Consider the following 25,951-nt stretch of genomic DNA (forward strand, 5'->3'; position numbering starts at 1 on the left):
CACTGCTGCCAGCGTGTGGAGCTGGGCCACTCCACCTTCCAGTCTAGTCTTCTCTCACGTATTATGGGCTCTCTTCTCCTGCAGGATGAGGGGAGAAAGATTCATGAGTAGCTCAACCTCCCTCCTCTCTTTCAACATGACATACACGTGGACTAATGTTCCCCTCAATGATGCCCCATCTGAATGGCACACCATATGTGAGGGTGGCTGCATCTGAGTGCAGTGATCGTTGACTTACTCTGACAATGTGAGGGAGAACTGTGGACACTCTGTGAGGTTAGTTCACATATATTCTGGTGCTAAGAGAGTTTTTGCCCAATGAACCGGGTGCCCCGGCCACTCACCTTACCAGACCGCAAGAGGACATTGAACCTATTTCCTCAATGGACCCAGGTCCTTCTCATGGCTCAGTGGCTGCTGACCTCCATGGCCACCTCCATCCAAACCTTTTTGGCCTGGCTGGGCTGATTTCTCATTCCTGAGGCCGGGAAGAGCAGATCTCTCCTTTATGAGACTGCATCAATGAGCACCTCCAGGGAGGCATCAGAGAAATGTGGTGCCACCTGGAGATACATGCCCAGGCCCACAGAGGCCCTCTGATCTCCCTGGTGCTGCATTACTAAAGGCAACAATAAGCCTCGTCATGGAACATAGAGAAGTTGTTGGATCCCATTAGTTACACAAAGAGAGACGAAGTCCGACTGTAGCTTTAAGAAACTTTATTGCAGTACGTCTTTGGTTACATCATCAGCAAAGCAAACAACAACAACACCTGGGCTTTTCTCTCCTCTCCTTCTCTCTCCTGCCCTCCCCTGCCTGAGCAGGGAAAACAAGCCTTTCCTTATAGTTCTTCATACACATCAGTGACACCCCCTTTACGTTCCCAATTGGTTTACAAACTTTGCAGTTTCTTGGTGTCAGGGCCTGATTGGGGTATTGCCTTGTCACCCTCTCCTCAAGCAGTTTCTTATTCCCCTATCTCCTTGGAACGTTGGGCTGATTGTTGTACAATAGGCTACTCTTCGGCAGGCTGCAGCTGTCCTGTTAGTTTTTAGCTTGTTGGTCTATTTCTACTGATAAGCTGTCTATGCAGCCCTGAAGCTATGAAGTTATTTCTGATAAGCTGTCTGTGCAGTTCCGAGGTTAGTTAGTTAGTAAAACATGATTGATTAATTATTTCATCTTAAATGTCCCCATATTATTCTGTTCTCGAAAATTCTGTTCTCACAAGATACAGCACTGAAACAGACCCTTTGGCCCACCGAGTCTGTGCCGACCAACAACCACCCATTTATGCTAATCCTACATTAATCCCATATTCCCTATCACATCCCCACCATTCTCCTACCACCTACCTACACGAGGGGCAATTTACAATGGCCAATTTACCTATCAACCTGTAAGTCTTTGGCTGTGGGAGGAAACTGGAGCACCCGGCGGAAACCCACACAGCCACAGGGAGAACTTGCAAACTCCACACAGGCAGCACCCAGAACCGAACCTGGGTCGCTGCGCCACTGTGCCACCCCTTGTCTGCCACTTGTATTTTAAAATTGCCCTCAGTGACCTGTTCCCGCCTCCAGGACACTCTAATTGGGCATCAGACTCGCACCCAGGCCAATTAACAAGTTTGCCTTTAAAAATTGTATTGTGTCACTGACGCTGATGTGGCATGGGGTCGGGACCCAGAAATGATCCGGGCATTGGGTTCCCTACCCCAGTAATGAAAAGTCAGCCCTTTGTGTACTCCTCGCCGCTTAGTTTCCTACCTAGCTTTCTATCATCAGCAAACATGGATACATTACACTCAGTCTCTTTATCTTAGTCATTAATATAGATCGAAAATAGCTGAGGTCTCAGCATGGATCCATGCGGCACTCTACGAGTAACAGCCTGCCAACCTGAAAATGACCCAATTATTCCTATTCTGTTTTCTGTCCTTTAACCAATCCTCTATCCATGCTAATATATTGCCCCAACTCCATGAGCCCTTATCTTGTGACACAACGTTTTGTGAGGCACTGGAATCGAAGGCTTTCTGAATATCCAAACGTATTACATCCACTGGTTCCCCTTATCTACCCTGATAGTTACATCCTCAAAAAATTCTAATAGATTTGTCAAACACGCTTTCCTTTTCATAAAACCTTATTGACTCTGCTTTACCATATTTCAATTTTCTCAGTGACCTGTTACCACTTCCTTAATAATGGATTCCAGCATTTTCCCAATGACTGATGCGGGCTAACTGGCCTGCAGTTCCCTGTTTTCCCTCTCCCTCCTTTCTTGGATAGCAAGATTACATTTATTGGAGTATTTGTATGAGTTTTAATCACTTGCCATTGTGTTCTTGCTTGGTTTCAATAGAACATTCTAGGAAGCCCGGAAACCCATGGAAACAAGCACATGTTAATAGGCAATCCACCTCTCCTGACATTAATTAGAAATAAAATCAATCATAGAGGAGTAAAAGCAATGGATCACAGAACACAGATTCTTTCGGACCTAATGCACCTTGTAGTAATAAATGCAAAACAAATTTCATAGTTTAAAAAAGCTCTTTTAATTTTAATTTTACAAAATCTCATTTTGACCTGGCTAATTTGTTGAATTAAGGTATGATGTTTTTTTTCCGACTGGATTTAAATTTGAATTCATGCTTTCAGTTGTTAGAAAGGAAGTTTTTCCGGAATAATAAGTACAGTATCAGTAGATTTTTCAATGTTCACCATTTGTATGAATGGAAAAAGTTATATTACTTATGCATATCACGCTACCTAGATTTATTCTTTCCACACATACTGTTGAAATGTGTGAAAAATGTATTTGGTGCATTTATCCAGCATACTTTAGAAAAAAAGGCTGAATTGGACAGCAGGGTTCATGGGGATGCTTGCAACTTAAAAAAAATGCTAAGTACAGCAGTTTAGAACTACCAATCCAGAAGCTTACACAAGAAGATAGGAATGTCTGGTGTGTCATTAGTTCAAGGTGTGTTCTCAGTACATCTTGTGACTGCTGACCTTATGGTTGTAAGGAATCATTGTATTGTTGGGTGAGGTCATCATGCTTCCAGACCAAGTAAAATAATATTGAAGTAGATTGAAGGGGAGTGGGAATTGTTTAAAGCATACATTCATACCCAATATAAGGAAAGCCAAGCAGCCCAGTCAGGCAGAGTTCTTGAGATGATTTGTGGTGCTGGTGCCAATGATAGGAGAAAGACTGATCACCTTTGCATCCCAGGTGCAGATATTGAGGCTGTACTGTTTCTACCCATTTATGTTAAGCATTGCTTATAATAGGCAGTGTGATTTATGTTTTAGTGTATTGGTTGTAGTTTGTAATAACATTTACATTTCAGCAGGTTAATAAAACTATCCCTATTGCATTTAGTGGCCAAACTCTTCTTTTAATCAATAGCAAGTGGGCAAGTAAGCACATAAGAACATAAGAAATAGGAGCAGGAGTAGGCCATTCAGCCCCTCAAGCCTCATTCAATAAGATCATGGCTGATCTGTCCCAGGCCTCAACTCCTCTTTCGGGCCTGCTCTGCATAACCCTCAACTCCCCAAGACTTCAAAAATCTATCTACCTCCTCCTTAAATACATTTAGTGACCCAGCCTCCACAATTCTCTGAGGTACAGAATGCCAGAGATTCACCATCCTCTGAGAGAAGAAATTCCTTAGCATCTCAATTTTAAATGTGTGACCCCTTATTCTGTAACTGTGTCCCCTAGTTTGAGATTCCCCCACCAGTGGAAACGTCTTCTCAACATCGACCCTGTCAAGCCCCCTTAGAATCTTATACATTTCAATAAGATCACCTCTCATTCTTCTAAACTCCAATAAATAAAGGCCTAATCTGTTTAGCCGTTCTTGATAAGACAACCCCTTCATCCTAGGAATCAGCCGAGTGAACCTTTTCTGAACTGCCTCCAATGCTAGTATATCCTTCCTTAAATACAGGGACCAAAACTGTACGCAGTACTCCAGGTGTGGCCTCACCAACACCCTGTACAGTTGTAACAAGACTTCCCTATTTTTAAACTCTAACCTCCTAGCAATAAAGGCCAAAATTCCATTTGCCTTCCTAATTACTTTCTGCACCTGCATGCTAACTTTTTGTGTTTTATGTACAAGAACACCCAGATCCCTCTGTACTGCAGTATTTTGTAGTTTTTCTGTATCTAAATAATAATCTGCCTTTTTATTCTTCCTACCAAAGTGGATGAACTCACACTTTCCCACATTGAACTCCATCTACCAAGCTTTTGCCCATTCACTTAACCTATCTACATCCCTTTGCAGATTCTTTGTGTCCTCATTACAACATGCCTTCCCACCTATTTTTGTATTGTCATGGATGCACTACACTCTGTCCCTTCCTTCAAGTCATTAATATAGATAGTAAATAGTTCACTGAATCACAGAATAATACAGCACAGAAGAGGCCCTTCGGCCCATCGAATCTGCACCGATGCATTAAAGACACCTGACCTGTCTACCTCATCCCATTTGCCAGCACTTGGCCCATAGCCTTGAATGTTATGACGTGTCAAGTGCTCATCCAGGTACTTTTTAAAGGATGTGAGGCAGCCCGCCTCTACCACCCTCCCAGGCAGTGCATTCCAGACTGTCACCACCCTCTGGATAAAAAAGTTCTTCCTCAAATCCCCCTTAAACCTCCTGCCCCTCACCTTAAACTTGTGTCCCCTAGTAACTGACCCTTCAACTGAGGGGAACAGCTGCTCCTTATCCACCTTGTCCATGCCCCTCGTAATCTTGTACACCTCGATCAGGTCACCCCTCAGTCTTCTCTGCTCCAGCGAAAACAACCCAAGCCTATCCAACCTCTCTTCATAGCTTAAATGTTCCATCCCAGACACCATCCTGGTGAATCGCCTCTGCACCCCCTCCAATGCAATCACATCCTTCCTATAATGTGGCGACCAGAATTGCACACAGTACTCCAGCTGTGGCCTTACCAAAGTTCTATACAACTCCAACATGACCTACCTGCTTTTGTAATCTATGCCTCGGTTGATAAAGGCAAGTGCCCCATATGCCTTTTTCACCACCCTATTAACCTGCCCTTCTGCCTTCAGAGATCTATGGACAAACACGCCAAGGTCCCTTTGTTCCTCGGAACTTCCCAGTGTCAGGCCATTCATTGAATACTTCCATGTCACATTACTCCTTCCAAAGTGTATCACCTCACACTTTTCAGGGTTAAATTCCATCTGCCACTTTCTGCCCGTTTAACCCGTCTATATCTTCCTGTAACCCAAGACACTCAACCTCACTGTTCACCACTCAACCAATCTTTGTGTCATCCGCGAACTTACTGATCCTACCCCCCACATAGTCATCTATGTCGTTTATATAAATGACAAACAATAGGGGACCCAGCACAGATCCCTGTGGTACGCCACTGGACACTGGCTTCCAGTCACTAAAACAGCCGTCTGTCATCACTCTCTGTCTCCTGCAGCTAAGCCAATTTTGAATCCACCTTATCAAGTTACCTTGTGCATTTGCTTTCTTGATAAGTCTTCCATGTGGGACCTTGTCAAAGGCTTTGTTGAAATCCATGTAAACTACATCAACTGCACTACCCTCATCTACACACCTGGTCACATGCTCAAAAAATGCAATCAAATTTGTTCGGCATGACCTCCCTCTAACAAAGCCATGCTGACTATTCCTAATCAAATTTTGCCTCTCCAAGTGGAGATAGATTCTCTCCTTCAGAATTTTCTCCAATAGTTTCCCTACCACTGATGTGAGACTCACTGGTCTATAGTTCCCTGGCTTATCTCTACAACCTTTCTTAAATAGTGGGACTACATTAGCTGTTCTCCAGTCCTCTGGCACCTCCCCGATGGCCAGAGAGGAATTAAAAATTTGGGTCAGAGCCCCTGCAATCTCCACCCTCGCCTCCCACAGCATCCTGGGACACAAATCATCCGGACCTGGAGATTTGTCCACTTTTAAGCCTGCCAAAACCTCCAATACCTTGTCACTCCCTATGACAATTTGCTCAAGAACCTCACAGTCTCTCTCTCTGAGTTCCATATCTACTTCCTCATTCTCTTAGGTGAAGACAGATGTGAAGTATTCATTCAACACCCTACCAATGTCCTCTAGCTCCACCCACCCTTGGTCCCTAATGGGTCCTACTCTTTCCCTGGTTATCCTCTTCCCATTGATATACTTCGAGAATATCTTGGGATTTTCCCTACTTTTACCAGCCAGAGCTTTCTCATGTCCCCTCTTTGCTCTCCTAATTGCTTTCTTAAGCTCCATCCTACACTTTCTGTACTCCACTAATGCTTCCATTAATTTGCTCTCTTTGTATTGACGAAAAGCCTCTCTTTTCCTACTCATCGTACCCTGAATGTTTCTGGTCATCCATGGTTCTCTGGGCTTGTTGCTCCTACCTATTACCCTAGAGGGAACAAGTTGAGGCCCTAGGATCAATCCTTGTGACACCCCACTAGTTACGACTTTCCAACCCGAAAAAGACCCGTTAATCCCAACTCTCTGCTTTCTGTGTGTTAGGCAATCCTCAATCCATGCCTACACATTACCCCCAATACCCTAAGCTCCTATTTTCTGCAATAATCTTTTATGTGGCATCTTATCGAACGCCTTCTGAAAATCCAAATACGCTGCATCTACAGGTTCCCCTTCATCCATTCTGCTTATTATATCCTCAAAGAGCTCTAACAAATTAGACAAACATGATTTCCCTTTCATAAAACCATGTTGACTCTGTTTGATTCAACCACTTCCCATGAAATGTCTAACTCAAGTTTCCTGTGCATTCTCCATTCCTTCATTGTCTCAGCCCTACTTGCTGAAACCTCTCACCTTTATAATTCTCTCTTCATCTTTATAAACCTTCTGAAAATACAAAGTCATCACATTTCATATGAGGCAGTAAATTGTATTTTGTTAATATTAGGGAAAATGTCTATAACTTGAGACATTTAGGAAATAAAACTAACAATTGACTGGAAGAAAAATGACTTGCTGTTGTCAAAGGAAAATTTATTAAACCCATCCCACTCAGAAAGATCATTAATTTCAATAAAGAATATTTAGTATTGTAAGTAACTATTGGAGTGAATAGATAAAGGAAAAATTCATAATGACGGATTGCTTGAGCCAGCAATATATTAAATTTTCTAGGACCATGCCCACCTATTCACAAGTGCACAACCACTTGTGTTGTTCACTGGAATCAAGTCTTTGATATTTGATAGCGATTGATTCCTTGACAAAGTTAGAAAATTGTCATTAAAATATACTGTTTTTCTTTCTAATGTTCTCCTCCTATAATATTTTAAAGAACCTGTTGATGGATATTGAGTAATTTGTGAAACGATACTTCAACACCTTCTCAGTGAAAGTAAATGTTAAGACACACCAGAGTAGCTACCAGGATTTGTATCAAGCAAGGAAAAATAAATCATCGTGAAAATTGAGATCTCATCTCTCTCTAAGATCAAGAACATTCATCAATATGGCAATGCCATCTCTGCACACCACCAGCCATTAGTTTCTTCCTCTGCCACTCCTATCTATTCTAGTCCCCAACCTTTGTCATTTTGCAATATCACTCCCATCTTCACCTTCTGTTCGCATGACTTCCCCCCAATGCACTCAACTATTTCCTACTCAATTCTATTTCCTGACCCCAAACATGTAAACTGGCATTGTCAATGGCTTCTTTTCCTCAAGCCCCATCCCAACCCCTTTCAAAACTAATTTAAACACCCCTCTTTAAAAAAATACCTTTGACCAATCCATCCTTTCCAACTTCAACTCTATCTCTAACCTTCCTTTCCGCTCTAAGGTCCTAAACTGTGTCACCATTTCCCATCTCTATCTTTCCTGATGCTTCCCATTCATATTGCTCAGAATGGCTTTGGCAATTCTCACAACACTGAAATGGCTCGTGCCACATTTATGAATGACATCCTCTGTGAGTGTGACCAGATTGCATTATCTCTTCTTGTCAGCCTCGACATATCTACAGCATTTTACCTGGTTAACCACATTATAACAGTGTCTACACATCAAAAGTACTTCATTTGCTGTCAAGTGCTTTGAGACATCTGGTGGTTGTGAAAGGCACTATGTAAATATAAGTCTTTCTTTTTTCAACTGCACAATCATCCTCCAATATGACTTCATTATACGCACCTTGCATGATTTCCCTCCTTCGTACTTATTTACATGTTTCCCCACAAGCACATGAACAACCTTGTTCAAGTTTTAAACTCCATGTCTAATCTATCACTAACAGCACTTACTTCTACCTCTGCCTCTGTCCATACTTCAGCTTCTGAGCTACTGAAAATCTTTACCATGCTTTTAGCACCTCCAGACTCTACCCAACTGCCCTCCTTAACTGCTTCCCAATCTCCACTCATTAAATATGCAAATCTGTCCAAACTTCTGCCATCTTTATCCGGTCATGTATTAAGCCCCACTCATCCCACCCTGGACTGTCAAATAAATGAGTAGTTTGAGCTTGTCCTAATTTGCACCACTTTTTTTTAACATGCCCAGAGTAGTGTTAATTCATATTTTCAGAGATTATAATGAAGAAAATCAGGGATAAATGAAAAATGGATAATAGATTTTTAAGGTGTGTTCTGTCTGAAGGTGAGAACTGGAAATGGCCAATGTTCTCTCCAAATCCTATTTGAAGCCCATTTTTCTGAACCTGGTTCTTGGAGATGACCTGAAAAAAGCCATCTTGATGTGGATTTATAAATAAATAGGTGCAGCCCCACAGTCTATATGAAGCAATCGCAGGGGCAGAAATTCATTTTGGCTGGTAGCATAAAACAGACAGGATTATATCTGCCAACAATTATACTGCCCGCTATGAACTTTAATAGAACTGAATATGAACCGGGGCGTATAACAAACAACTATTGGGACACCACCAGTTTAGTGCTATTGCCATTGAATTTCTACACAACAATGTGCTTATTCTATGGCTGCCCAGAGAGATATAGGGGGCCGAATTTTACCTTAGGTGGAAGGGACCTGCTTCTGCCCAGCCCGGGGATCTGTCCCGCATTTTACGGATCCCCGGACTTTAATTGTCCTGGACTGCAGCCCAGCTGACGCCAAGGATCCTGGAGGGTAGGTAAGTTAAGGTTGCCTCACCAGGAGGATCGGTCCTTCCCTGGTGAGGCTGGAGTGGTCGTTTGGGGGGAAGGGGGCGTATTGGATCCCAGGGTTGGGTTGGGAGGCGGGGGCGGCATTGCCATGGCACCCCCCGGGGAACGGAAAGGCTGGCAGCTATTGCTGGGAGTCCTTTCACGTCCCCAGCATGCCCGCTTGCCACAGGTGAAATACCTGTGGAGGCGGGTGAGGGCCCTTAAGTGGCAGTTAAGTGGTCACTTAAGGGCCTTTATTGGCCTCGGGTGTCGGGCCATTTCCCACCTCCCCCCCCCCCCCGCCGCCAGACACCGTAAACTTGGTATAGAGGTGGAAGCGGGGCGGGTTGGCCTCCCGGAGCCTTGCACTCAATTTTACGCCACCCCCATGCCACTATCCGACCCTCTGGGGTGGTGTAAAATTCAGCCCAGGGTGTCAGCAGTTCACTACCATAAATTCATAAATTCAGTGGTCCCCTGAAGCCAGTTATCCTCAATCCTGAGGGACTGCCTAAAAAGGTCTTCTGAAAATCAGCCCCTTCGCTGTCAAGTGCATTTTCAGGAAAGCAACTTATAAATGACATTGTATTTTTTTATTCCTTGCTAGTATATATATTGTAATTAGCATGGACTATAAATCATTTGAAATCCTATCCTGCCCTCAGTATTTCTGTAAAAAGTGCACTTGAGCTAACTTCTATGAGATGCATCAGACTGACTTAGGGTTGACGAGTCCTAATTTCCTTCATTTCCCTATAGGCAGGCATTTCATCTCTACTTGTCAGCAAAATTAGCTGACCAGTTGATATTGGAATTGATGAATTGTGGACCCAAAACCACACCGATAAATCACATTAGTAAATTGGCATAGAGATGAAATTCTTCTTGCTATGATATTTGTATTATATCAAATTTCAGTTTGTGCTATACGAATAAAAGTGATTATTTATTTCAACAAAAGGTTACTGCACAGGATAAGAGCTCATGGTTTTGGTGATAATATATCAGCATAGATAGAGCATTGGCTTTTTTTTATATTTGTTTCATGGGACGTGGGCTTCACTGGCTATGCCAGCATCTGTTGCCTATCCCTAATTGCCCTTGAGAAGGTGGTGGTGAGCTACCTTCTTGAACTGTTGCAGTACATCTGGTACGGGTACACCCACAGTGCTGTTAGTGAGGGAGTTCCAGGATTTTGACCCAGTGACAGTGAAGGAACGGTGATATATTTTCAAGTCAGGATGGTGTGTGACTTGGAGGGGAACTTGCAGGTGGTGGTGTTCCCATGCATCTGCTGCCCTTGTCCTTCAAGGTGGAAGAGGTCGTGGGTTTGGGAGGTACTGTTGAAGAAGGCACGGCAAATTGTTGCAATGCACCTTGTAGATACTACATATTGCTGCCACTGTGTGTCGGTGATGGAGGGAGTGGAATGTTTAAGGTGGTGGATGAGGTGATGATCAAGAGGGTTGCTTTGCTCCGAATGGTGTCGAGCTTCCTGAGTCTTGTTGGAGTACTAATCCAGGCAAATACAGAGTATTCCATCACACTCCTGACTTGTGCCTTTTAGATGGTGGACAGGTTTTGGGGAGTCAGGAGGTGGGTTATTCGCCACAGAATTCCCAGCCTCTAACATGCTGGTGTAGATAGCTAACAGGAAACAGCAAGTCGGGATAAATGGAGCATTTACAGGTTGGGAAACTGTAACTAGTGGAGTGCCACAGGGACCAGGGCTGGGGAGTTCAAATATTTATGATCTATATTAATGACTTGGATGAAGGGACTGAGTCTATCGTAATCAAATTTGCTTACAATAGAAAGATAGGTAGGAAAGCAAATTGTGAGGAGGACACAAAGACTGGAATTTAATGTGACCCAGTGGGGTTGAAGTCCGGGAAGTAGAAATGGGTGGCAACGGCCCTCCCGCTCCGACCTCAGCTCCCGCCGCCATCATGTGCTAGCCATCTAATTAGCAGCTGGCTGGCAGACTTTTGAAAAACAAAGGAGTGTTTGGGCAGGAAGGTCAGCATTGCCAGAATGGGACAAGAGCCAGAGAAGGTACTGACAGAAACAAGAAATGCTGGAACCACTCAGCAGGTCTGGCAGCATTTGTGGAAAGAGAAGCAGAGTTAACGTTTCGGGTCAGTGACCCAATGAAGGGTCACTGACCCGAAACGTTAACTCTGCTTCTCTTTCCACAGATGCTGCCAGACCTGCTGAGTGGTTCCAGCATTTCTTGTTTTTATTTCAGATTTCCAGCATCTGCAGTATTTTGCTTTTATTAAGGTACTGACAGGCAGTTTAAAGGGTTGCCAGCAGCTTCAGTGGTTCTGAGACATTAATTTCAAAGACATTTCAGTTCTGCACATGAATATCAGAGCATTGGGAAGCAGAGTTAACAACCCTCAAGATCACTTGGTGCACCCCTTCATTTGTCACTGACCACACGGGCAACCCACCAGACCCTAAACATCTCACCAACTACATCATTGGAGGACTTTAACCCACTTGTGACCGTGGCAGAGACAAGCACCCGGATGGCCTCACGGTTTAGTGATAACTGTCTGCATGTCCTCCTCCAGGCTGCTGAAGCAAGGTAGGAGGTCCTCTTCCCTTGAGACCAAAGGAGGAGACCTCCCCAGCTTAACAGGAAAGCCTGGAAGGTTGTAGAGGAGGTAAGCAGCCATGGGGTTGGTCAGAGAACCTGGATTCATTGCTGCAAGTGGGTCAACGAACTTCTTCACTCTGCTAGGGGGAGTGGCTAACCTCAATTTCTGTTGGTTCGTAATCAGGGTGTACAGGTGTGGATGTTGGAACATGGAAGCTCTCTAGATCGAGGGAATGGCTGCAGCTCTGTCAATGCTCATGTGCCTGGCACATCTGTCCTGCATGAGAGTGCAGCCACGTGCCAGTCTAACACTTGCATGACAATGGTGCCAGACACTACATACATCATGAGCGTCAGGCCGCGGGTCTCTCAAATCTGATAATTTAAACAATTCTCATGTGTCTCCACAAGAGGAGGGCCCAGAATGCCCAAGAAAGGACACAGACCAGTGGTGGCGTTCCCCTTTTGGCAATGCTAACAGCTGCGGAGGAAGAGGCTCTGCAAATGGCTGGTGACCAAGGAGACCGATCAATCGCCGACAGTAAGGAGCACCTATTCAGGAGGATGAGTTTCTTGGGTTACAGGCATGGGGGTAGCAACAGTCGATCATGAAGGTTGGTTGCGTGTTCAAAGTCACAGAGATGTGGCCAAGTTGCAGCCAAAGAAATGGCCTTCAGTCCGGAGCGTCACACGGACCTGATCTTTCTGTGAATCCCAATAATGGCCAGAGAACATCTCTAGGGGACATCTGACCACCTCTGAGGAGAGGCAGGGGACCTCAGAGGGTGCAATGACACATCCTTACCCCGCACTTATCACAAGCTCAGATACAGTCACCTTGGTAGGACAAAGCCCCTGTAGAGATTTAGGGTCACAATCTGGTTCTAGCACCACACAAGTGCCGGACCAACTGTCAGAGGCAGTTTCAGCCGAGGCCTCTAATACTCAGAGGATTGTGGGCGGCCAGTCTCATGCTTAGCCCCAGGCTGATGACAAGATTCTGGAATCATCCATTAGGCGGCAGATGCTGCCGGCTCAGTGTGAGATACATGAAGATCTGGCAGAGATACCAGAGAGTATGCGCACTCTGGCTTGGACAATAAATGAGTCCATCCCAGCCATGAGTGCTGCCATTTCGCTCTTGTCTGTATGTCTGTCTTCCTCCATTGAGAGATTGGCGACTCTCATAGACAGCCAGATCCAGTAGACCAATCAGTGGCTGCCAGACATGCACGCAGACTGCACACTATCACAGTGTCCATGAGCTCTATGCATCAGCAGCAATGTGAGAGGGGAAGAAGCACCTGGAGTCTCAGATCAGCAGTGAGGTCCAATTGTGCCTTGCGATGGCACCTGGGGGCTCTTCTAAGGGCGCTCGTGATGTGTACAGCAGCTCCTCGGCCCCTCTGCCAATGATACCAGTGCCTCAATTTGCCAAGAGGACAGAGGGTGCTCCTGGGACTCTTAAGGAGTGCCTCATTATGCTGGGGCCCTCACAGCCTCAGGCAGCCAGAGGACAGTCGCCAAGGTCACCCCAAGCCAAGGGGCAGCTTGCTCAGCAGTCTGCCTCCACCACAGCTGGCGGCACAGGGGGAGCGACATGTAGGAGCACTCAAAAAAGATTTAAGAAATCACTGTAACAGCACTTGGGCTTCATCAGTGTGAATTTGATTTATATGGATTTCTGATTAGTATGCTCAATCTTGATTAAATGTCGCTTTTTACTTATGAATGTCTCAATTCACTGATTGTGTGCACTGTGGATATGTGTGTGAGGTCATCACTCAGACGGTTGTAGCAGTGGACCATGGTATGTGAACTGATCAGATGGATCATCGCTCAAGCGCTATGGGTAAGTGGTTATGGGCTTCAAGCAGACGTGATTACCTGCAGTGAGATTGAAATGTGTATCATTGGCGGACTAGGTGGCTGATGTACTGCAGTTCACGAGAAATAGTTGAGTATTAGAGGTTCCCGAGCCTCCCCGGCACCCAACTGACCCTCCAAGTGGCTCCCCAAGCGAAACAGGTAGCTGCGCTTCCTCTTCGGCAACCTCCTCACCCTCCTCATCTGAAGGTGCCTGGCACTCCACCATGTCTTCAGCAGCCAGGGCCTCCCCCCTCTGCAGTACCAGGTTATGCAAGGTACAGCAGACAACCACAATCTGAGATACCTTTGCTGGTGAATGCTGAAAGGTGCCATCTGAGTCATCCAGGCACCTACATCTCATCTTAAGCAGACTGATGGTCTGCTCAATGGTCACTCTGGTTGTCACGTGGCTTGCGTTGTCTCGGTTCATAGGTTCCTCATCAGTGTGATCAGCTATATCTTCAGCTGGTAAGTCGTGTTGCCAAGTATTCATCTTTGCAGATGCACAGGGGAGTTGAAAAGTGATGGCACTGGGGAGTGCCGGAGAATGTAAGCATTGTGACTGTTCCCAGGATAATGAACACGCCTGTAATATCCACTGGCAGTGATCAATATGAGTTGGATGTTGAGAGAGTGTTTTTCCTTTTAGTTTATGAAGGCCCCTGGCTGGCCTGTGAGAGCCCTGATGGTCAATGATTCCTTGGACCATGGGGAATCCGGCGATGACACTGAAGCCTCTGGCTCTCTCAGCCTGACTGTCCACATCAGTTTTAAACATGATGTATAGGTTGGCCCCCTGAAGAGGGAATTGGTCACAACCTTGATGCAGTTGGTGTGTGGCTGATTGGGAGATGCCGCACATATCTCCAGTTGCAGCCTGGGATGAGCCTGATGCATCAAAGTTAAGGGTGACTGTGATCTTTAGGGCCACTGGCATCAGATGGTCACCCACACAATTAGAGCTGACCTCTGCTGCCATCATTTTGCAAGAGTTGTCACAGTCTCTGTGGACAAGCGCAATCTTCGAAGACACTGGTGCTCTGACATCTGGAGGAAGAATGTCCTCCGTCAGCACACCCTGTCCTCTAGGTAGCCTCGTCTCCTCACAGCTCTTTGCGCCCGGTCAACTCTGTGGCCTTCTGTCCCTCCCCCATCATCAGGCTGCACCTGCAGGTGGTCAGCAGGTCGCTGTTGTCCTTGGCCACCTGCCCGCCTCTCCCTCCTGCTCCTCGCTGGAGGAGCCTCCTCCAGAACGGACAGTGCCCATGGCAGCAGTACATCAAATATCTAATGTGGAGAGCTTTGTAGTGATTGCTAAGAGGAAAAGCAATCCCAACCCCCTCTTTGAAATCTCCTCAGCAATGGTCCTGCCAGAAAGATCACTTGCTCAAGTGGGCCCTGGTGAGCCAGCAGTCTCAGCCCTGAACTTCAATTCCCCTTTACCTGAAAGCATCAAGCTCATAAGACCCAGTACCTCAAGACACTTCATTTGCAGAACCATTGCCGCTTATTTAAAACTGCTGAGACTACAAAACCCTGCCCCCCCCACCCCCCACCCCCACCACCGCACCCCCCTCAACTCCCCCACTTACCGGGTGGCTCGTGCACATCCCATTAAATGACATGGGCCACATAAAATTGAAGTTTATTGCTTCTTTGATTGCCTTAATTGTCTTTAATCAGATGGCGAGCTGAGTTCCCATTTTGCTTGCCATCCAATGCACAAAAATGGCGTTCCAACCATTTTATGATACCCCTGCCTCCGAGGAACACTGCTTTCTGAAGGTAAGATTCTGGCCATACTATCTGCCAGGAGATATAGCTAGGTTAAGCGAGTGGGCAAAAATTTGGCAAATGGAAAATGTGAGGTTGTCCACTTTGGCAAGAAGAATAGAAAAGCAGAATTTTATTTACGTGGAGAGAGACTGCAAAATGCTGTTGTGCAGAGGGATCTGGGTGTTCTCGTACATGAATCACAAATGTTCCTGTGCAGGTACAGCAAGTAATTAGGAAGACAAATGAAATATTGGCATTTATTACAAGGGGGATGGATTATAATATTAGGGAAGGCATTGGTGGATATACTTGCTTTGGAAGCAGTTCAGAGAAGGTTCACTAAGTTGATTCCTAGGATGAAGGAGTTGTCTTATGAGGAAAGATTGAGTAGGTTGGGCCTATACACTCTGGAGTTTAGAAGAATGAGAGGTGAACTTATTGAAACATAAGATTCTGAGGGGGCTTGACAGGGTAGATGCTGAGAGGATGTTTTCCCTCGTGGGGCAATCTAGAACTTTCGGGCACAGTTTCAAAATAAGGGGAGATGTGGAGGAATTTCTTCTTTCCAAAGGTCCTTAATCTTTGGAATTCTCTTCTCCAGAAAGCAGTGGGGGCTAGTTCATTGAATATATTCAAGGCTGAGTTAGACAGATTTTTGATCTTCAGGTTATTGGGGAGCAGGCAGGAAAGTGAAGTTAAGGCCGCAATCAGATCAGCCATGATCTTATTGAATGGCAGAGCAGGCTCGAGGGGCCAAATGGCCTACTCCTGCTCCTATTTCTTTTGCTCTTATTATACGAATAAAAGTGATTATTTATTTCAACAAGTCTTCACCATTTATTTTAAGTGTCAAATGAATTGACAACTTCTTTCAGAAGTCATACACAGGAATTTGAAACAAAAGTGTTAACCAGTACATTAAAAAATAACACATGAGGAATTTCAACTCAATGTTGCTTTCCTAGGGCATTCGTGGAACTTTAAAGAAGGCATCAACAGAAGGGCACAAATACGATACTTACATTTCAGTGACTTCTATCAATAACACATATTACTTATTAGTGCCTACAACCCTCTTATATCTCCAGCTCTGGCTTGTCTTTCCAACCTACATGATTGCCTCTAAAGTCCACCAAAGGCTTATCCTTGGCCCCTCCTTTTTGCAAATCCACATGCTGCCCTTTGACGACATCGGGCTGGAGGCTGGATTTAATGGGCTGCCAGAGACAGGCTGGGGGGAGTGGGTGGGGAGGAGTGGTTGGGAGGTGGCGGTGGCCATAGAATTGTGATGAGAGGCGGGAGGGTGGGGGCAATGGGACGGTGCTGAGGGCCCATCATCTTTCTGTTACACTGCAATTTAATTGTAGTTGGGATAGGACAACGATGGCCTTCCTACCCAGACGTCAGTTGAGGCCATTAAGAGGCCTATTATTAGCCTCTTCTCCCCGCCGCTGCAATTAAGCCAGCAGTGATTGGGTGGGGGGCTGACTCTCCACCACAGGGAGGTTGCCCAGTAAAACGACGTGCCCTCCCTGTATGTTGGGGGTTGGGGGCCCACCACCATGGGCAATCTGTGGCCCACTGAGAGCCCCTGGTGGAAAAGAACCCACAACGCCCACCCTCCCTCCCCCCATCGCTGGGGTCTGCCATACTGACCCTGCCAACTCTGCCTCACTTACCTTGGGTCCCGGTCTCCTGCGCTAGGCCTGGTTCCAAGGCCTCTTGCAGTACTGGCAGTGGCCACCACTCCCGGTGGTGCTGCCAATACTGCTGAGCTGCCGGCCCTCTGATTGGCTGGCAGTGCTTGGAGGTGTGATCCTTGTCTTTAAAAGTATGGAGATCTCAGCGTCGGGTTGTTAATTACTGGGGGTGGGTGGAGTGGATGCTCCGAATGGCCAAGGTGAATTTCTCACTACCTTTTTGGCCTGGTGCCAGGAGCCCCAATGACTTCACTAACTCCTGCTTATCATGTTCAGACATGGGGCCATTTTCCACATATATGCTGACTATGCCCTGCTCTACCTCTCCACCACCTCTCTTGACCCATCCACATCCCTCTGTTGTCAGACTGCTTATCTAAATCCAATCTTTGATGAGTCTCAATTTCATCCAGAACATTGGGAAGATCAAAACCGTTGTCTTTGGGAATAAACTGCAAAACACGGCAGATGGGGGGAATATATAATAAAAACCAAAAATTCTGGAAATACTCAGCAGTGAGAGAAAGTTAGAGTTAAGGTGTCAGTTTGATACCTTTTATTGAAGCTGGGAGAGATTAAAGGGAAATGGATTTTCTTGGGAAACTACCTCAAACTTACCCTTGCTATGGATTCCAATCCCCTCCCTCATGATTGTCACAGGTTGAACTAGGTATTGCATCTGATTTGATCCTGAGCTGAGCATTTGACGAAAGCTGCCTACTTCTACCTCCATAGTATCATCCACCTCCAGCTCTACCTCAGCCCATTTGTCACTGAAACCCTTATCCATGCATTTGCCACCTCCAAACTCAACTGTTCCAATGCTCTTCTGGTGGCCTCCCATTGAACACCCTTCATAAACTTCAGTTCATCCATACCTCTGCTGCCCATATACTATTCTGCATCAAGTCCCATTCACACATCTTGTGCTTCCTAACCTACATTTATCCCCAATCCCATAACAAGCTCTCATCCTCACACTTAAATTTATTCATGGATTCATCCCTCCCTATTTCTGCAGCCTCCTCCAGCCCTACAAGGTCTGCACCCTGATCTCTTCATTCTTCTCACTCTGGTCTCTGTTGTATCTGCCCAAACCCTCCCTTCACCTCCGCCACCTAGGTCATAAGCTCTGGAATTTTCTTCCAAAACACCTCCACCTCCCTCTCATTCTGTAAAGCCCTCATTAAAGGCCACCAGTTTGACTAAGTTTTTGGACATTCCTCCCAATATCCCTTTTCATTTTTTAATGAAGGCTCTTTGAAGAACTTTGGGACATTTTTCTACATTAAAGGCACTATATAAATGCAAATTGTTATTACTGTGTGAAAAACGTGCCTGAGTTCACTGGCAGTCTAAAGAGGCTCATGTTTGGATTATGAGGGAGATTTCAACCAGTGAATTATTGCTTTAATATAGATGCAAAGCTTTTTTATTAAATGGGTTAAAATAGCAGCTATGAATGTAGTGAACATTCATCTGTTGCTATTTGGAAGAGCAATTCACAGTGCAGTGTGTTTCTGATGTTGAGAAATAGCAGACACATTTGCACCAGTAATTTCCATGTGGGTTCTTCCAATCTCCCACTGTAACTTTGATGGGAACCCAGGAGAAATGGTGCAACCGGCTGTTTACGCCATTGTGCCAAGTTTCCATCAAAGTTACAGCAGGAGGTCAGGCAACTTGAGCAGAAATTCTGTCCGATAATTTTTCACCATCATTTTGGATTCCTTGAAAATATTAGTATAGGTAGATAAAGCCAGAAAATGGCCAGTAGCATTTTGAGTTTAATTTATAAGTTCAAAGATAAAGGATAATAACTTTATAGAAGGTAGGGACTAGGCTACAGTTAGAGTTCTGTACACAGTTTTGATCATGTTATTACAGAAAGAATATTGAACTCATAGGGATTATACAGCATCGATTCGGCAGGGTGATACCAGGGATGAAGAACTGGGGGTAATTTTAACCTAAGCCACTGGACAGGAAGGTTGAATGGAACAAAATTCAATGGAAGTCAACATTGCTGATAAAATTCAGCCAACTGTGTGTGAGTTGGTGCACTCTCGAAGACAGGTGCACAACCCTGGTCTGCTAGCTCACCTTATAAAAGTGGTTAAAGCCCTCAAATGACACATGTGATCTAAATGGAATGTTAATGCAGTATGCCTCCAAATCCAAATGCAAGATATTGTTTGCATAATAATCAGTACTGTATTCAGTTATGCAGCACTGTGGACTTGAACTGGGAACAGGCTACTGTTCAGGGTGGTTATAGAAAGCAACTAGGCGAATTTAATTGGAAAATATGATAAATCAACAATATACCATTCTGCTCACTAGTCCTCAAATGGATTTCACAAGCATCAGGCCAAAAGGTAATGATTCGTAAATTAAAGACAAAAGTGGCAGCAAGCACAATCGGCATAGCATCGTGTTGGTAATAAAATGGATGTGGTTTTCCAGCATACATGCACTCACCCGTGTCATCATAAAATAACTCTGACCTCAATCATGGCTTTTTTCATATAATTTATTGTCATGTTTCAGAACAGTTTTCATCTCTTAGGTCTGACCAATCAATATGTGTCTCAGACTTAAATATGATTAAATGGTTGCAGCACATCATGTAATAAACTTCAATTTATAAAATGAAAGCATGATCTGGGGCTGTTTTAAAGAGGAATTCAATTTTCATAATCAGTTAGTCAGTACATAGGTTTAATTAGCCAGCCTATCCAAAAATGGAAAAATAATTCCCAATAACAGATTTATTTTTCAACTTCTCTCCTAATGCTTTGTGCAGCTTTAAATTACACTGTCATGTGACTTGTTATAGAATTGCCATTTAAGACTATTTCTAGTGCCATGTGCTTAACAAGTGACTGGTAATAAAATAGCATTGTGAAGCAAGACACAAGACATTGACATAAAAACAGAAAATGCTGGAAATATTCAGCAGGACAGGCAGCATCTAGGGAGAGAGAAAAACAGAGTTAATGTTTCAGGTCACTGACCTTTCATCGGAACACTTTTTGACAGTTGGGTTCTCACTGACATAATCTGTAGTTGTTACCCCATGACATCAGTGTTACAAGGAGATAATAATGAACAATTGGATTATAGATGTTGCTATGGACCAAAAGGGATGTGTAGCTGCTAATGATGGACATCTTTGTAGCTAACAGCCCAAAATTCTATCCAGGCCAAGGTGCAACTGGATATCTTCTTAAGGAATCAGAAAATGGGAGGAACCAGGTTTAATAGCCCAGCCATTTACTGGTGGGGAGTGATGGGCATATCTCCCCTTTCATGTTTACGGGATGCATTCTGACTACCATCAAAATTCCATCCTTTAAGTCTTAAAAATCCTGAGAAGAACATAAGCCAGCTGAGATCTAGTATGCATTCATCCAGGAATCCAGACACTGCTAGAGAGGATCAATTAATCAATTACTTTACTGTATCAGTATCCAGTTGGAGAAAAAGATCCCTTGGCGCCACATTATCTTCAGCCCGGGGTGGCCTCCATGTGCCTCTGGTGAAACAGCTGTGTGCCTCTCTCTCTTCTTGCTGAAAGATTGGGGCGTTCGCAGCTGATTCACCTTACAGGTGCAATGTTCAAGCTCCAAACATTCTAACAACTCCATCCCAAGAATGAGATCAATTTGGTATCCATGGCTGCAAATAGCCAGGACCTTGAAATTTACACTAACTAAACTTCCCAATATAAACTAAATTTCCTTCATTGCTGTCCTTTTTATCCTGAATGGCTTGACTGATATAAACAATTTCAACATAAAGTCACATAATACTTGCAGCTGCTTCTAAACTATAGAATCAAGCAATTCCAGGAGCCTAATTTGTAAATTCAAGCTTACTATGGAAAGAAAGAATGGTTAGGATGCCAAATTAATTTAAAACTATACAACACTACCTTATTTATTCAGTATTGACTGTAGCAGCAGTTCTGGTTATTAGAACACTATTGCTGATGTTCATTACCTAATTAGCATTACTTACACTATGTGGTTTTCTCACAAATTAAGGCAGACTGATGGAATTACTTCACTTTTCTTCATCAGTGCATTTCCTCTCATTGTACAGTATCTGTATGATTTTCTTTGCACTTTCCTTGAATGTTAACATTCATGCTTTCACAAACTATGAGAATGTTATTATGAAAGTGCTTCTATTTTTTTTGTTAAGTATATGTTTTTGAGGACTTATATTTAAATTGTTAATATGGATTCATTGGAAGGCTGAAGATTTCATAGAAGCTGGACTTTGCTTTGTTGCTGACAGTTCATTGAAAGGACACTGAAATGTTGTTTCAAAACAGCCTTGGTGGAAGTCATGTGCTTTAAGCAATAAACAACAGAAACCTTGGTCACCTGGGGATGATGTTTACAGAGAAGTGACATGTCAAGATTTATAGGGGTCAGAAGGCTTAACTGTTTTTGGTTTCACTTTGGACAGTGTGTTGAGGTCTGAACTGTTTTGAAGAGAGTTAGACAAAACCAGCCAAGAGAGCAGCCACCATCATTTCACTCTTTTACATCTCTTGGAGAACTTCCTGAGAATAAAGTGTAAGAAATAGAGAAACTGATGCTGCATTTCTCCTGAAAAGCCTGCCAGAAACCCCTGATGCTGCATTTTTCCTGGAAAGTCTGCCAAACTGATTCTCAATGTCGCCTGAAAAGAACTGCTCTAGAAAGATCCCAGTGACAGCCGTCTACACGTATTTGGGATGTCAGAGCAATAAGGAACAACTGACATCTTTCCATATCTTTTCTTTTTTTCTTCAAGAATTAGCAAGTATTTGGCCAAAGTATTCTTTTTTGTCTCTGCAGAGAGAATTTCTGTATTTTTTTCAGTGGGCGTGTGAGTTTGTGTGTAGGGAATTTTAAAAAGGGAACTTCCATCTTTCAATCTATGTATTATTGCTTTGCTTCATTACTGGTTAAGTCTTGTTTATAATAAACTGATAATTTTGTTGTTTATTAAAGAAACCTGGTTGGTGTATTTTATTCTGGGATAAAGAGTAGGGTATATTATTGAGTGCATTGGTAACTGGGTAAACAATTTTTTAAAATATATGTTGTGACCTGTGGAGAAGTGGAATTAGAAAAGACAGTGCACTCCTCCCACCTTGGTCATAACAATGTACAAAAACCTATCCTTTTATCGACAGAATGGGATTAATTCATAAAAATTATAAATAAAACAGAGCCAGTTCCACTGTTCAGGATTTTTATTTTCTGTATCATCAATTTTCTGTCTTTTTCTGCAGATGTTAACTCTCTGTTGGGATTATGATCAACAGATGCCAGTCACCCATCAGTACTTCCACTAAACAACCAATATTCACTTGTGAACTTTGACAATGAGTATTGACAGGTTGTTTGCCCATGGAGGGAACTCAAATAAGCCTAATACTGTCCTTACTCATTGACCACACTCATATTTTTTTCACTAACCTGGAAGAGCTAATGCATTTAAACCCAAAGCAAACTAATTGCTAATATTTATGGGCTTCCTGGAAATTTCCCTCTCCTTTTTTCCCTTGCTAAGTCTTGTTAGATTTTCTTCCCTGTTCTTCTAAGATTTCAAATAATGAACTTTGCTGCCAGTTGCACCAAATTCTGCATCTTACTAGTTGCAAAACCACACCCAAATCGCAGCTGTCACACTCCATTGTCATGGTCACCTCTCCGACCCACATAGTCAGCGTCACTACTCCAATTTTTGACTGCTACCAATATGCCAATCCCCACAGCCACTGCTCCAGTCCTGATGATCACCTCATTCCTCTTGGATGCTCTTTGTCCAGAGTTTGTGCTTCGCTCCTCGCCCACAAATCCAAATGCTCAGCATTCATCCAAGGATGCCCTATTCCTAGATTTTCCTTTGCTATCTACTTTCTGTTCCCCAGTCATAAGGTTACATTCCCTTTGATTGAATATGTTCTCATCTTTGTAATAAGTTTCTTATCTGGCTCTTTATCAAGTGCCTTCTGAAAATCCATATAAATGTAACATCCATCATATGCCTTTATCTAAGACTGTGATTCCTCCCAAAAAGTGGATTAAATTAGTCAAGCAGAATGTGCCCTCTATGAATCTAAAGTCAAAATGGAAAACTATTTTGTAATCTGAAACAAAAACAGAAAATGCTGGAAACACTGAGCAGGCCTGGCAGCACATGTAGAGAAAACAAAGTAGTTCCATGCTGATTGCTCCTGATTAACCATGTCTTTCCTTAGATTCGATAACTTACATTAGTATGACATTTTATAACATACGCATTCATGTGTGTTTGCATGCTATGCTCACAGCTTTAAGAACACAATACGAATTGACTATAATTTATAAATATTACAATATAACAAAAGAACTGCCTTTATAATTACATTCTAATGTTTGTAGAGGTGCACAGCACACATATTTATGTGCATTTAAATATTCGGGAGAAAATGAGCAGAAATATCTGAAGCAAAGATTTATTACTAATTTTTGAGTAATTTAATATATCAAATATCATTTTGGAATTCATATTACATGAATGTGTTAAAATTCTCAGTACTCTTACCTGGGGGCTTTTGCAGTGGGTATTCAATTTTAGCGAAAGATAACAGAGTCAGTTGTATGAAAAAAGAAAGCAGTCACAAAGAATGTGCTGTGTGGGTGTAATCAAACAACTATTGCATATTGTTGTAAATTCAAGTTTTGTGCAATATCCAAGCTGATATGTTTCTAATGCTGTAAAACCCAATAAAAATGTGAATATCCGTTTTTTTTTGTAAGTTCTTTTAAAATTGCATTAGCATCATCTAATGGTAATCTATTTCCATGGATCTAATTAATGAACAAAGAAATCTTGTTGAGTACTTTTTAACCACTGTTTAATATCTGATATTTGTTTGTTGAACATATAAGAACTAGTCAGATCTGATAATAACTTACTCACGAACTGAAACTGTTCAAGCAATATATTTTCCTTTGTGTGTAAAGCTAAAAAATAATAAACTATCATATTGATGAATGTCAGCCTACCAATTTCTATACCTGCAACACACACATAAGAGAATATACCTTCAAGTCATAGCAGGTCCCAGTATCTGAAGGGAGGGTGACTGCTTTTCAAGAGATGCAGGTGATCACCCCACCACCATTTCTGAACCAGTCCCTGCAATCATGGCTCCCTCAGTCTCCGAACTGAAACATCACCTGGCTCTATGGAATTGCACCTCAACATGAACGTTTTGGAATGCTAGTGTATTTCCTATCCTGAGCAAAGCTACGCTCCTATGAAGTTCAAAACCTTTTTGGTACCAACTACCAGGCCAAGATATTTCTATCCCATGCAAAACTAGATGGAGTTCATCAAGAACAGTTGTTTGATGATGGCCAGGCTAAGCAAAGAGATTTTCACTGAGCTGTATTGTTTGTGTGCGAAAATTGTCAGGTAATCAAAATCAATGACAATTGACCTGAATTTCTATGTTGTGGCACCCTCACTGGACCCATGAGCGTCTTCATATAAATCACCTGCTATGCATAAATGCAATAAACTTCTGCCTACACCATGTTTTTATTTATTTCCAAAATATACTTTATTCATAAAAATCTGTAAAAAATACATTACCAAACAGTTTCAAACAGCACAAAGTCAAAAAATACAAACAGTGCAAGGGAGATCAGTTTCCTTCAGTACAATCATGAGTTGTCTCACAACCCTTCAATTTCATTTGTCATGCCATATACATTTTTACATTTTACAGCAAATGAAAGTTTTCCCAATACAGTTCGAGGGGTTTCCCATGGATCCAGCCCCTCAGTTCAGCTTGGTGGGGGGACCTTACACAGTGGTCTTTCCCCACTGAGCCTTTGCCGCGGCTGCCCCAAGGTTTAGTGCGTCCCTCAGCACATAGTCCTGGACCTTGGAATCTGCCTGCACCATGTGACTGAAGAAGACAGACAAGTTTCTTGAGTTCAGAATAGACCTTGAGCACAGAAGCCAAAGCAGCATGGTTTCTAACACAACACAGCATTGTCAACTGCACCCACATTGCATTTGTGCAAGTCCTCATAATCCAAAGCTAATAATTGAATAAAAGAGCCTACATTCCGTCAATATACAGGTTGTTTGGAAGTAGCAGTTCAAAATCATACATGTGAACACAAGGAGTATTCATTTAGTTTGAGGCAGCTCAAATTGCTTCAGGGGAAAGCCACACAGGAGGGTGGCTCCTGGAAGACAAAGGATACATATTACTCCCATGACCAAAGACCCTCTGGTGAATCTTCATATTCAACAGCAAAGATACAATAATACACAAACAGAAAATGCTGAAAATATTCAACAGGTCTGGCAGCATCTGGGGAGAGAGGAATTGGGTTAATGGGCAGGATTTTTCCTCTGGGGATGGGAAACAGAGGTTGGGACTGTTGCTGGATCCTGACCCCACCCCTGGGAGAGGGAAAACAGTTACAGGCCTCAATTTTCATGGGGGTGGCCACTTAATGGCCAGAGGGCAGGCTCGACATCCAATTAAGGATAACTAGTGGGCTCTTGAAGCAGGAGGGCCAATCAGAGGCCTTCCAGCTGGAAAGCAGCAGCAGGCTGTAACAGTAAGAGAGAGGGCGCTTCAAAATGAAAGTGCCCTCTTTCTAACTTTTTAATATTTAAATTAATAAATGGATTGTTCAGCTAGGATACCACTGCGCCAGGCGGCTGCCTCCAGGCAATTAAACTGGCCCCCACCACCTGCGGAAATCTGGAGGCCAACTGGAAATTCCCAGTCAGCCTCTTT

This window comes from Heterodontus francisci, chromosome 5 (assembly GCF_036365525.1).
Source record: "Heterodontus francisci isolate sHetFra1 chromosome 5, sHetFra1.hap1, whole genome shotgun sequence".
Classification (NCBI taxonomy): Eukaryota; Metazoa; Chordata; class Chondrichthyes; order Heterodontiformes; family Heterodontidae; genus Heterodontus; species Heterodontus francisci.